Here is a 9,253-nt window from a genome sequence, read left to right as displayed (position 1 = left end):
GCATGGATGGACTTTCACTTATGATTGCATAATTATGAATTTTATGATTGCACAAGCACTTTTCATATATTAGTTTGTTCATTTGTTTATATGGGAGCAGCGCTAAGTTTTAATATCGTTTATTATAATTACAAACATGTACACCATACCTCTACAATCATGCATATTTATGAAAACAAAAAACTGCAGAATGTTTGTGTGGCAGTCACATTTCTGACTTCTATGGGGACCTTAAAAAAGAATGTTTACATAGTTTAAAAGGCAAGTAATACACCTAATATTGCCTTATTTGTACATAAAAAATGAGTGAGAGTGTCGTTTTAGTGAATATTTATATATGCAGATTGTGTTGAGTAGCTTTTTTTCTGTATGACAAGCTAGTACCAAGTGCTTAGCAAGATTATTTTCATTTTGAATAAACAAGAAGTACAAAACACTTAGAGAAAGAATGCACACACTGTGTTATTTGCCAATAAATAGTTTAGCATGTTGGATGATTTCTAAGGGGTTTTCCAGAGCACTAAGGTTGCACATAGACTGTGTACTTTTAAATTATGTAGTAATGCATTTTTTAACATATTTATTTACATATAAATCTAGACTGTTTCGTTGAAAAAGGAGGAACACCCACATTCGTATTACACAACATCAAAACTCTTGGGTCAAATTCCCAAGAAAAGTATAGGAAAACCCCTGCAATGGGGACACTGGAGGGAAGTATACACTTAAACTAATACAGCAAGTAGGGATGAGCTGGGTGCTCGAGTCAAACACATTTTGTTCTGTTCCTATACCACAGGCAGCTGCAGCAGTTACAGTGGGTGTATTGTGCCCCCCTGCACAGTACACACCTGAAGCTACCCCTAATTGCTGGTGTTGTTCTGTTGCTATACCACAGGCAGCTGCAGCAGTTACAGTCTTGTGTTCTTCAGATCCTATATCACAGGCAGGCAGCTGCAGTAAATACAGTTGGTGTACTGTGTGAATCTGCTCAGAGTGCACCTAAAGCTATTCCAATTGCTGGTGTTCTCATCTCCCTGCAGGCCATTAGTATGTCTGGAAGGCCAACAAGGAGAGGCAAACAGTCACGAGCCAATAAAAGAGGGCAAGCAGGCTCTGTATGTAGAGGCAAAAGTGCTGGTCGTGGACGCGGTGCATCCTCATCAGCACGTGGCCATGGGACACGCTTGTCCTTATTTTCGGCGGATGGACATGTTGAGCCGCAAAATGCCGAAGACTTGGTAGAGTGGATAGCCAAGCCCTCCTCATCCTCCTCATCCTCTCACACCCAGGCTCAGGGTACTGACGAAGCAGCAGCCAACGCGTCCTCTTCCCTCATCTCAATGTCATCAGTCACTTTTTCCCTAGACTCACCATGTCCTCCTGAGGATTCCCCTGAACTGTTTGAGCACAGTGTTGGGTACATGCTCCAGGAGGATGCCCAGACTCTGATGATGATACCCAGCTAGAGGTAGACAATAGCGTGAGCCCAGAGAGAGGGGATGCTCAAGAAGGACAGCAATCAGGCAGTCACGTTCCACCAGCTGCAGCACACTACCAGGTTTTCTCCAGTGATGAAGAGGGAGGGGATGATGAGGTCACTGACTCCACGTGGGTGCCTGATAGGAGAGAGGAGGAGGCGCATCTCCGAGGTAGGATACCCTCCGGGGGTCAGCTTAAGGGCAGCACACCGACTGAATCACACACAGAGCTCCACCTGTGCAGGGTGCTGCCTCTGCACACTATTCCAAAAGTTCTTTGGTGTGGGCCTTTTTTGAGACCAGTGCATCAAATGCTATTTGCAACATATGTCTCAAGCGTATCTCGCATGGTCAAAACATCAGCCGCTCCACATGCTTGACCAGACATATGTTGACCTGCCATGCAGCTAGTTGGCAAGCGTACCTTAAAGACCCACACCAAAGAACAAAGCGGACCTCTCCTTGCTCCTCATCAGCTGGGATCGCCAACCCCACTATACCTTCAGTCCTCTCTGAAACCTGCACTGAGAGGAATGAAGGGGTAGAATTAGGTGTGTCACAGCCAAGTACTTGCAGGCACTCTGCTAGCAGTACACCTATGTCCGATTGTAGCAGGCAAATTTCCCTGCCCCAGCTGCTGGACCGTAGAAAAAAGTTCACTCCCAGCCATCCACATGGCCAGCGGTTGAATGCTAGCTTGGCTAAATTGCTAGCACTTCAACTGCTGCTTTTTCAGTTGGTAGACTCGGCCCCCTTTTGTGAGTTTGTGCAATGTGTGGTTCCTCAGTGGCAGGTTCCCAAACGCTACTTTTTCTCACGGAAGGCGATTCCGGCTCTCTACCGGCATGTGGAAGGCAATGTCCATGCCTCGCTGGACAGGGCGGTCAGCAGTAAGGTGCATATTACCGCTGACTCATGGTCCAGCAGGCATGGACAGGGACGTTACCTATCTTTCACTGCCCATTGGGTCACTCTTCTGGCAGCTGGGAAGGATGCAGGACAAGGTGCAGTAGTGTTGGAGGTTGTTCTGCCACCACGCCTCCAAAATACAACTACTGGTTGTGACACACCTCTCTCCTCCACCACCTCCCCTTCTTCTTCCTCCATGGCCTCTTTCTGTGCTTTGTCCTCGGATCCAGCAGTGCTCCATAGGCGTTCAAGGGGCTACGCAAGTACGCAGGCAAAAAGATGCTTGCGCTGGTGTGCTTGGGGGACAGGAGCCACACTGGGGGAGATATTTTGTCAGCTCTGCAGGGGAAGGCTGAGAGGTGGTTGATGCCATGCCAGCTTAAGCCAGGATTGGTGGTTTGCGACAATGGCACCAACCTACTCCCCGCCCTCCAACAGGGACAACTGACCCATGTGTCCTCTGTGGCTCACATCCTTAACTTGGTGGTGCAGCGGTTCTTTGGCAGGTACCCGGGCTTACAGGATGTCCTGAGGCAGGCCAGGAAAGTCTGTGTGCATTTCCGCTGATCATATAATGCCAATGCTCAGCTGGCTGAGCTCCAAAAAGAGTTGCCCAAGAACCGTCTTATCTGTAACATGCCCACCAGGGGGAACTCAACATTGGCCATGCTGCAGTGGCTGCACATGCAGCAGAGGACCATCAATGAGTACCTGTGCGACTACGGCACCGGGACAGGGTCAGGGGAGCTCGTTTTTTTTCCCATGCCAGTGGGTCACGATCAGGGATGCATGCACTGTCCTGTCACAATTTGAGGAGGCCACAAGGATGGTGAGCAGTGACAGTGCATGCTTCAGTGACACTGTACCTCTTGTCCACCTGTTGGAGCATACGCTGCTTGGAATAATGGACAGGGTACTTGAGGCAGAACAGCGGCAGGAAGAGAAGGACTTCCTTGCCTCTCAAGGCCCCCTTTATCCAGACAGTGTTCCTGCTGTCCTGCCGATCACACAGGAAGAGGAGGAGGAGAAGGAGGAGGAGGATTGTGTCAGCATGGAGGTGGAGCCTGGCACTCAGCATCAGCAGCAGCAGTCTTTTAGGGATGATTTACAGTCTCAAGAAACCCGTGGACTTGTACGTGGCTGGGAGGAGGTGTCTGCGGATCATGTCGTCCTTAGTGACCCAGAGGACTCAGGACCAAATGCCTCAACTAACCTACGCTGCATGGCCTCCCTGATCCTGCAAAGCTTGCGGAAGAATCCTCGTATTCTTTGGATCAAGGAGAGGGATCATTACTGGCTGGCAACTCTCCTGGATCCACGGTACAAGGGTAAAGTTGCGGACCTTATCTTGCCATCGCAGAGGGCGCAGAGGATGAGACTTCTCTGGGAGGTCTTGCAGAAAGGTCTGTGTAATGTGTTCCCAGAGACTGTGAGGTTACAAACTCCTGGTCCTGAACAACATGTTGCTGAGGCTTCGGCCAGTCACAGAAGGAGCGGTGGAGAAGGTGACCGTGTGACCGATGTGTTCAGACAATTTTTTAGTCCGCAGCCAGAGGTATGATCGGTTCTGGCAACCATCGCCAGCGTCTGATTTACATGATGCAGGAATACCTAGGGGCAAGATCAGACTTGGACACCTTTCCCATTGAAAATCCTCTGGGTTACTGGGTCTTGAGGATGGATCACTGGCCAGAGCTTGCACAGTATGCAATTGAGCTACAGGCTTGTCCTGCATCCAGCGTTCTTTCGGAATGCACATTCATTGCTGCTTGTGGCTTTTGTAACCAATCACAGGGTGTGCCTGTCCACCGACTCGGTTGATCAACTGACCTTCGTAAAGATGAATCAGTCTTGGATCACCACCAGCTACCAAGCACTTGAAGCTGATGTAACCGAATATTTTTTTTTGAAATGTCACATCCCTTCAAGACTGCCTATGCTGATGCTGAGTGACTATCCTGTTATGTTGACTGACTAGCCTCTTCCTCCTAAATGATCCTGCTGTGCTGATAGCTTGGAAGAACATTTTTGGTTCTGGGCGCCGCCACCAGTGGCTAAGGCCCAATTTTTTCAGCCGCTGTTTAACAGGGGCATGTAATTACAATTTTTGATGCAATACTATGCAGCAGGGCTCATTCCTGCTCTCCAACTAGAGTTTCTGTGAGGTGTTGCAGTGTTGTGGCACCAGTGCCTATGGCCCAATTTTGCAGCCCCTGTTTAACAGGTGCATGTAATTACAATTCTTGATATAATATTTCACAGCAGGGCCTGTTCCAGCACCCACCGAGAGTAACTGTGAGGACTTACAGTGTTGTGGCACCAGCACCACCACCACCACAACCACCAAAGGCCCAATTTTTCTACCACTGTTCAACAATGGCATGTAATTACAATTCTTGATATAATAGTTCACAGCAGGGTGCTCCAGTGCCCGCCAAAAGTCACTTTGGGGGCTTACAGTGTTAACTTGTGGCAACACCAACACCTTAGGGACAAATTTCTGCAGAGCATATAGGGCAGGCCTCTACATTCAAACATCCAACTTACAAATGTCTCCTACTTGCAAACGGAAGGAGATAACAGGAAGTGAGATGAAAAAAGATGGACAGCCAAAACAATTATACAGGGGTGATAACCCTTCCCTATGTTTTCCAAAAAGCTTAAAAATAGATTTTTTAACTTGAGCTACACTTTAAAAATGTACCACTTCAAAATTATAAACAGAATCCACTTAACAAAATAAACCTACACAATCCCTGTCTTGTTTGTACCGCCTGTATACTGCTGTTCTCAGTATATAGGTCCTGGTGGCCCCACGCCTTTCCTTTTTTAAATTTGGGTATGGGGTTCCCCTTAATATACGTACAAGACCCAAAGGGGCTGGTAATGGGCAGGGGGAGCTACCCATGCCATTTTTCTCACTGTAATTAAAAAGCAGCAAGCAAGCACTTTTAAATTACTTTTTTTTTCGTTAAATGTCATTTTGCGCAGGGACTGTTCTAAATACGGGAAACAAGTGCCACTTCACAGGCATACTATAGACACCCCCCAGGCATGATATTTAAAGGAATATTTCACTTTTTTTTTTTTCACTTTAAGCGTCATTAAAATCAGTGCTCCTGAAAAAAGGACGTTTTAAAATGAATCTTTTGCATTGATCCATGTCCCCTGGGGCAGGAGCTGGGTCCCCAAACCCTTTTTAGGACAATAACTTGCATATTAGCCTTTAAAATTAGCACTTTTGATTTCAAACGTTCATAGACTTTAATGGGGTTCTAAAGTTCGTACGAATTTTCGGTCCGTTCAAAGGTTCTGGTACGAACCTAACCGGGGTGGGTGTTCGGCTCATCCCTGACAGCAAGAACACAAGTAAGTACATTTACAGAAAGTCTTGAAATCAGGAATAAGTTAAATGATCAGTAATCCTACTTGCTCTTCGTACACATATACATGGATCGATGCTCAATTCATGTCCAACACTGTTTAAACTGAGGAAAACAACTTGGAAACCCGAAGTCCCCTGTTGTGTATGCTACAATTTCTACCATGAGTTTAAAGCCCAAAAACATTTTTGTAGTATACCAGATGCTTGGCTAAGAATGGAGAGTGAGAGAAACACTAGCTGCAACTGCTCTCTATATCTACTGTCTGGCAATGCTGAACTGGTCAAAAAGACATATCAGCAAGAGGAGGGAGCTGCTGACCAGGAAGAATTCAGAAGACTGAGTCTGGCAACACTGCACTGTGGGAACAGCAGTGCAGAGGAGAAAGACTCTACTGTAACCAAGAGCTTTAGAACTGTATTTCCCAGAGGGAGATGGCAAAGAGGAGGGGAAGAACTGCATTGTCCCAAGCTTCTTACAGCTTCCTTTTGCCATGAAGAGTACACATTGCTGTGTGCACCACCACTATTGCACATTGGCAGCCTGAGTAGACATGTGCATTTTTGTTTCAGTCAGTATAAATTGGGATGAATTTTTGGTAATGCGGATATTCAAATGTATCCGAATCCCTGAATGAAATAGTAATGAATTTCATTGAAATTCATTTAATTTCCCTTCATACATTTGTTTTGTAATGAATTACAAATTTTCAAAACAATTCGAATTTGGATCGGTCGATCCAAATGATCGACCAATTCAAATTCTGAGTGAAGAATAGCTGGTTATTAAGGAGTGGGGATGGGAAGCCAGCTGCCACATCCTTAACAACCGATGACTCATCAGCTGCAGGCAGGTGCCTTATAGGAATCTGAAAACACCCCCTAAGCCCCCCTTTAAGATGAGGGCCACCACAGATCCCCCTTTGTTGGGATCGGAGGTGGCGGCAGACATTGTGATTGATGATGGATCTACACGAGGGACAATGTTTTGATTTTTTTAAATAAAGGACTTAAATAAATATATAAAGGTCGCGCCGCCCCCCCCCCCCCCCCCCAAGGCACCTTGTCCCCATGTTGATGGGAACAAGGGCCTCATCCCAACAACCCTTGACCGGTGGTTGTGGGGGTCTGCGGGCAGGGGGTGTATCGGAATCTTGAAGCCCCCTTCAACAATGGGACCCCCAGATCCCAATCTCCCTCCTGTGTTAAATGGTAACGGGGTACAAATGTACCCCTACCATTTCACCAAAAAAGTGTGAAAATGGTAAAAAAACACAAGACACTGCTGGGGACAATTTCTTTATTAAAAAAAAATAAAAAATAGGTGTCCCACAAAGTCCATTCATCTTCTTCTCTCACTCTGATGGACCGAAAAAGAAAAATTAAAAAAAAAGGAAAAAAAAGTCGCATACCGCCACCAATCTGCCTCCATGGGAGACACCCGCTTTTTTTTTTTGCTTTTTCGGTCGGTCGTAGCAAGATAAGGAGAAGATTAATGGACTTTGTGTGACACTTTTATTTTTTTATTTTTTAATAAAGGAATTGTCCCAAGCCATGGGAGGAGGCCAGGATGTGGGGGTTCGTGTTCGTGTCCCATAGACTTTAACGATGTTGGCGCGTTCAAACAAATTTTTTGCCTGTTCGCATGTTCTGCTGCGAACCGAACCGGTGGGGTTTTCGGTTCATATATATACACAGTATCTGACAAAAGTGAGTACACCCCTCATATTTTTGAAGAAATTACACTTTGCTACAATGTAAAGTAGTGAATATACAGCTTATATAACAGTGTGCATTTGCTGTACTCTCAAAATAACTCAACACACAGCCATTAATGTCTAAACCGCTGGCAACAAAAATGAGTACACCCCTAAGTGAAAATGTCCGAAATTGGGACAAAAACATCAATATTTTGGGTGGCCATCATTATTTTCCAACACTGCCTTAACCCTCTTGGGCATGGAGTTCACCAGAGCTTCACAGGTTGCCACTGGAGTCTTCTTCCACTCCTCCAACGATGACATCATGGAGCTGGTTAGAGACCATGCGCTCCTCCACCTTCCATCTGAGGATGCCCCACAGATGCTCAATAGGGTTTAGGTCTGGACACATGATTGGCCAGTCCGTTACCTTTATACTCAGCTTCTTTATCAAGGCAGTGGTCGCCTTGGAGGTGTGTTTGGGTTCATTATGTTGAAATAGTGCCCTGAGGCCCAGTCTCCGAAGGTAGGGGATCATGCTCTGCTTCGTTATGTCACAGTACATGTTGGCATTCATGGTTCCCTCAATGAACTGTAGCTCCCCAGTGCTGGCAGCACTCATGCAGCCACAGACCATGACACTCCGACCACTATGTTTTACTGTAGGCTAGACAAACTTGTCTTTGTACTCCTCACGTGGTTACTGTCACATGCGCTTGACACCATATGAACCAAATAAGTTTATCTTGGTCTTATCAGACCACAGGATATGGTTCCAGTAATCCATGACCTTGGTCTGCTTGTCTTCAGCAAACTGTCTACGGGCTTTCTTGTGCATCATCTTTACAAGAGACTTCCTTCTGGGACGACAGCCATGCAGACCAATTTGATGCAGTGTTCGGTGTATGGTCTGAGTACTGACAGGATGGCCCCCCACCCCTTCAACCTCTGCAGCAATGCTGGCAGCACTCATATGTCTATTTCCCAAAGACAACCTCTGGATATGACGCTGAGCACATGCACTCAACTTCTTTGGTCGACCATGGCAAGGCCTGTTCTGAGTGATACCTGTCCAGTTATATCGCTGTATGGTCTTGGCCACCATGCTGCAGCTCAGTTTTCTGCCTCAAAGGTGTAATGGTTCGGTCCACATAGATCAAGCCGCAGGGGCAGATGAGACCGCAAACCACAAAGTCTGATGAGCAATTATGGAAGTCTTTCTAATGATCTGTTTTACTTTAGTGTAATGCCCCGTACACACGACCAGACTTTTCAACATCAAAATTCTGACAGAATGATTCCGGCAGACTATTCGAACGTGTGTGGGCTGCAGCAGACTTTTGATTTGCAAAAGTCTGACAGACTTTAGAAATGGAACATGTTTCAAATTTTTCTGGCAGAACTCTGCCGGACCCAGTTCCTACTGAAAAATCCGCTTGTGTGTGTGCTAGTCTGACGGACTAAAACCGACGCTAGGGCAGCTATTGGCTACTGGCTATGAACTTCCTTATTCTAGTCCAGTCGTACGTCATCACGTTCGAATCCGTCGGACTTTGGTGTGATTGTGTGTGGCCAAGTCTGTTCATTCGGAAAGTCCGTCAGAACTCTGTCAGAACTCCGTCAGAACTCCGTCAAAAGTCTGCCGGACTTAAGTCCTGTCGTGTGTTTGCGGCATTAGTGTTTTGCTTTAGTACAAAAGGACTTCTGCCCATGTTGCACAATAAATAAATAATTGATAACCATACATAGGACCACCTACAGCGTAATGACCTTTGAATACA

This window comes from Lithobates pipiens, unplaced genomic scaffold (genome assembly GCF_037356315.1).
Source record: "Lithobates pipiens isolate NorthernLeopardFrog02 unplaced genomic scaffold, aLitPip1_a1.2 Scaffold_30, whole genome shotgun sequence".
NCBI classification, from domain to species: domain Eukaryota; kingdom Metazoa; phylum Chordata; class Amphibia; order Anura; family Ranidae; genus Lithobates; species Lithobates pipiens.
This window is presented reverse-complemented; position numbering follows the sequence as displayed.